We start from the raw sequence: 5,347 nt of genomic DNA on the forward strand, positions 1-5,347 counted from the left end.
TGCCTGCCAGGAGCGATTTCTGATGCAGAGCCTGAGCGCTGCTGGATGTGACCCCCACTAAAAAAAATGTGTACTTAAAACAGTACCAGAGAAATGCACATTCAAAAAATGCCATTACATGCCTATTAGAATAAATCTTTTGTGTGTGTGGGGAGGTGTCACACTCTCGGCAGCTCAGCGGTTACTCCTGGCTCTATGCTCAGAAATCATTCCTGGCAGGCTTGGGGAAACATATGGGGTGCCCGGAATCGAACCGGGGTCCTGTGTTGGCTTCATGAAAGGCAAATACCCGGGGCTGGAGAGATAGCATGGAGGTAAGGCGTTTGCCTTTCATGCAAGAGGTCATCGGTTCGAATCCCAGCGTCCCATATGGTCCCCCGTGCCTGCCAGGAGCAATTTCTGAGCATGGAGCCAGAAGTAACCCTGAGCACTGCCGGGTGTGACCCAAAAACCACAAAAAAAAAAAAAAAAAAAAAAAAAAAAAAAAGAAAGGCAAATACCCTACCACTGTGCTATCGCTAGAGCCTCCTTGGGCAAAATTCTTAACTCTGACCTGCAAAGAACACAGAGGAGCATTCATTCATTCACTGTGGTGGGGTCAGCCACATGGTATATATAGTTAAGAGGGAAGACAGATGGAGCCTTCTCTGCCCCCAATAAAATGCATGCTTCCAATCCAATTTTAAAATGGTGCTCTGTGGCATTGGTTTACTCCAAAGAAATGGCAACCAATTGGCACACTTAGCCCTGCATAGGCATAGTAGTTTCCTTCACTGTTGCCAAAACCTGAGGGCTCCTTCAGCTGGGGCATGAATCAGTAAACCATGGTGCGCACAGACCATGGGGTGCTAAAAGGAAATGAAAGTTGCAGAGAAAGGCATGGAGGGAACTTTGATGCAAATTAAAAAGTGAAAAAACAAAACAAAAAAGGGGGGGCGGAGCGGTGGCGCTAGAGGTAAGGTGCCTGCCTTGCCTGCGCTAGCCTAGGACGGACCGCGGTTTGATCCCCCAGCGTCCCATATGGTCCCCCAAGCCAGGAGTGACTTCTGAGCGCATAACCAGGAGTAACCCCTGAGCGTCACCGGGTGTGGCCCAAAAAGCAAAAAAAGAAAAAAAGGAGTGAAAAAAGTCAATGTGAAAAAGTGTCAGAGTCATGTATCTCCTTTGTATATCTCAGATGTATTCCCTTAACATCTATAACTCTTTTCAAACATCCTCATATAGTGACAATTTTGCCCACTGGATTTGTTATTTGATAGTTTGATTTTCCCTCTTTGAGATCTGTTTTATAAGCAATACTTGTAGAAGAGTATCTCTGTATAGATTTCATGTTTGAACCAAGTTACGGGGAATGTTGGACTTTATTTGTCGGCCCTCAAATGCACCAACATATCTTGTGGCATTGCTTCTCTTTTGCATAGGCACATTAAAATGGGAAAATAATACATATGCAAACAAGTTCTTACCTAATAGAGATGGGAACACAAATTTGGTAATGTAATTAGGCCTTTTACCCTGAACATTGGCATAATGATTTGGCTTAGGCCTCAGAAGAATGGGCATCGCCCACACACACCTGAACAATGGATACCATCTATGGAAACAACCACAATTGTCTTTAACATTACCAGGATCCAAGCCTCTACCAGGGAAGACCTACCACTGCTTTGGCAGTGACTTACTTCAAAGAGTGCTCCCAACACCCAGACGACTCAGCAACAGTCTGCATGCAGGGCAGATGGCTCCATATTTAATGGTCTGCAGAAACTAGAGGATGCTCCACATCAGCCTGACATCGATGAAAGAAATGCACAGAATCCAGAGTCTTTAAATATAAAAATCTGATACCAACAATAGCTAAAGTGCGAAAAAGTTTCACCGGGACCATAAAGAATGACTCAGGTTGGATAGACTGGTATGCCTGGAACCAAGAGTCGGTCTTATGCCAATAAACTTCTGGGGTGAGGCCTTTTTGTAATCAGGTCAAGGATTTTTTTCCATTTTCTCCATTTTTCTGGACCTATGCAAACAACGGCGATTGCCACTATCACACCTTTACTATATTTTTTACTCTTATCCTTTAAGAAAAAAAATACAATTTACTGAACTTAAAAACAAATAACTGTAGTAGAATGCCTGTCTCGAATACAGGCAGGGGATGGGAAGGGGGGAGGGGGTAATGTTACACTGGTGAAGGGGGGGTGTTTTGTTTATGACTTTAACCCAACTATGATCATGTTACTTAAATAAATATATATTAAAAAAAGAAAAAGAAAAAGTGTCAGACTAAGTCCAACCAGATGACATTCTAGAAAATATAATAATACTGGGGCCGGGAAGGTGGCGCTAGAGGTAAGGTGTCTGCCTTGCAAGCGCTAGCGTAGGACGGACCTCGGTTCGATCCCCTGGAGTCCCATATGGTCCCCCCAAGCCAGGAGCGACTTCTGAGCGCATAGCAGGAGTAGCCCCTGAGCATCAAACGGGTGTGGCCCAAAAACCAAAAAAAAATTATATATATATACTAAGGGGACAAAATCAAAATGCTTTCCTCCAAGGGGAGTGAGAACAGGACTGGAATAATGAGCAGAGAATAGCGTTCCGGGCACAGTGAAATCATTTGTATGATACTTTTATTGTGGAAATGTACCATTATATATTTGTCCAAAGCACAGAGGGTACAAAGGAAAGCATGAGCCCTTCAGAAAACTTTGGTTGATCTGTTTGGTTGGTTTAGAGGCCCTACTTGACAGTGCTCAGGGCTTATTCCTAGCTCTGCAATCAGGAATGACTCTTCACAGTGCTCCAGGGACCATATGTGATATTCAAATCTGGGTCAGCTGTGTAGAAGGCCGGCACCTTATCTGCTATACCATCTCTCTGGCCTCTGCTGGAAACTCTGGATCAAAAGTATCCAGTATTATACAAACAAAGAGTATTTGTTCTTATGGTTTCTACAGTGGGGACAAACAAACCAGTTAGGTCTTGGGTCTGTAGAATTCAATGTCAAGATGGCATCCAACAAAAATTCTTGCTATATACTTGTTTGTTTTTCCATCAAAACATTATGAAGGTGGAGCCAGAGTGGTGGCGCAGTGGTAAGGCATTTGCCTTGCATGCGTCTGACCTAGAACTGATCATGGTTTGATCCCCCAGTGTCCCATATGGTCCCCCAAGTCAGGAGCAATTTCTGAGCAGATAGCCAGGAGTAACCCCTGGTGTCATTGATATGGTCCAAAAACCAAACAACAACAACAAAACATTATGAAGGAGTTTTTGAAAATGAAGTTTTATGTTTTTTGGGTTTTTTTTTGAAAATGAAGCCAACATTTGCCAGAGTCTGGAAATTTTCTAATATCTTCACAACATTGAAGTGAAGACCCCCTAAACTGAGAACCTTTCTCTTGGATTCTTTCTCTTCTATAAGAGAAGAGTGAGGTTGGCAGGGAGATATTGAAGCCTCCAAACTTTTCTTCCATCAGAACTGACACAAAAGGAAGTTCAGAGGGCCCCGGGAGGCAGGGGAGGCTGGCCATAGAGAGTGATGGATCGGCCCTCAGGATCAGGAGGTGCAGATAAAGCAGCGGGCAGAAGTGTGCGAACAGCCCCCTGTGTCCGCATTGGTGGGGTTTCCATTCATCACTGCTGATTACAAAGGAATCACAGATAGCCTCTGAGTCCTTACAACATCCGTTCTCCTCATTGCAGACAGACAACTGCACAGTGGGTGAGGGGCATCTTGTCAAGGCAAGTATTCAACAGGTGATGAATGGAACAGTTGGCCTCAGAAGGAAATCTGGGAGGGTAGAGTACTATTGACTCCTACGCAGCGCTTAGACCCATCATTTTTCCTTCCTCTGAGGATGAAGCAGAGGAAACTGCATCTGTCAAGGGCCCTGCTCTGACACTTCAAGCAAATTTCCCACCTGTAGGTACACCAGGAAAGCAAACTTGAATGTCACGGGAAGAATGACCCAAAACTCCATGGGAAAGGGAAAAAAAATTGCTATGGGAAGAGATTGAACCTAAAGATGGTTTACTCTAGAAAAAGAAACACCTCAGCTTAAGTCCGTGTCCTTGCTAGCACGTGAGGCTGTGTGGTCTATCACACGATGAAGTGAGGGAGGAATGGAAGAAAAGGCAGCATTACGGTGTCGAATGGAATTGCCACTGAAAGTAAAAAAGCAAAATGCACTGCACTGCTCAGCAAAGCAGTCGTTTATAGGATGAAAATGAAATGGAGGGGCCAGAGTGATAGCACAGCGGGTAGGGAGTTTGCCTTGGACGCAGTCAACACAGGTTCGATCACTGGCATCCCAGATGGTCCCCAGAGTCTGCCAGGAGTAACCACTGAGTGCCACCAAGTGTGGCCCCTCTCAAAATAAAGGAGAATGAAGTGGATACTTTGGAGGGTAGGGGGTGTTGGATCATACTCAGCAATGCTCAGGGCTTACTCCCGACTCTGTGCTCAGGGGTCACGCATGAAGGTGCTTGGGAAATCATATGTGGTGCCAGTGATAGAACCCAGGCTGGTCATGGGCAAGGCAATAGAAGCTTGAATTGCAGTTTTTCAGGATTTTTATTTCTTTTTTTTGGGGGGGGGGGTTGGGTCACACCCGGCGATGCTCAGGGGTTACTCGTGGCTGTCTGCTCAGAAATAGCTCCTGGCAGGCACGGGGGACCATATGGGACACCGGGATTCGAACCAACCACCTTTGGTCCTGGATGGGCTGCTTGCAAGGCAAACGCCGCTGTGCTATCTCTCCGGGCCCAGGACTTTTATTTCTTCATCTGTGCTTATGGCTCAGATTTCCCCAAACACAATGTTCTTGCCCTTACTAGCTCTTATTTACTAGCTCCAATAATTGCATTTGGTGTCTGTGTCTGTCCCTTGCCTTAGAACCATGATCTACCTTAGGGAGGAGCTGTGATCTAGTCATTTTTATCCCCATCAAGCATGGTAATCCAGGGCAGGACATCCTCATCCTGTGCTCAAGGCATGGCAAAAAGTCATTGGCAGGGGGGTGGGGTAGAGGGGACTGTCTTGGTTTTAGTATTTTTGTTCTGTTCATCAGCAAAACTCTCCCTGTGCCATGAGGGAAAGCAACATCGGGTTACAGTCCAGGAGTCCAGGGTATATGAACATATTTAAGAGGTATAGATGGAAAAAAAGGGGAGGTGGTTATTTTTAGATAAATATGGGTGGTGGACAGAGGAATGAGGTTGATATCCAGTCAAGAGTAATCCAAAAAAATGAAATATGTAGTAAGACTTTTCAGTTGATTTAGGAGAGAATTGTTACTTTTCCAAAGCTTTTGCCAAATCCAAAAAGGAAGCTGAGAATACATCT

The sequence above is a fragment of the Suncus etruscus genome, chromosome 5 (genome assembly GCF_024139225.1).
Source record: "Suncus etruscus isolate mSunEtr1 chromosome 5, mSunEtr1.pri.cur, whole genome shotgun sequence".
Taxonomy (NCBI): domain Eukaryota; kingdom Metazoa; phylum Chordata; class Mammalia; order Eulipotyphla; family Soricidae; genus Suncus; species Suncus etruscus.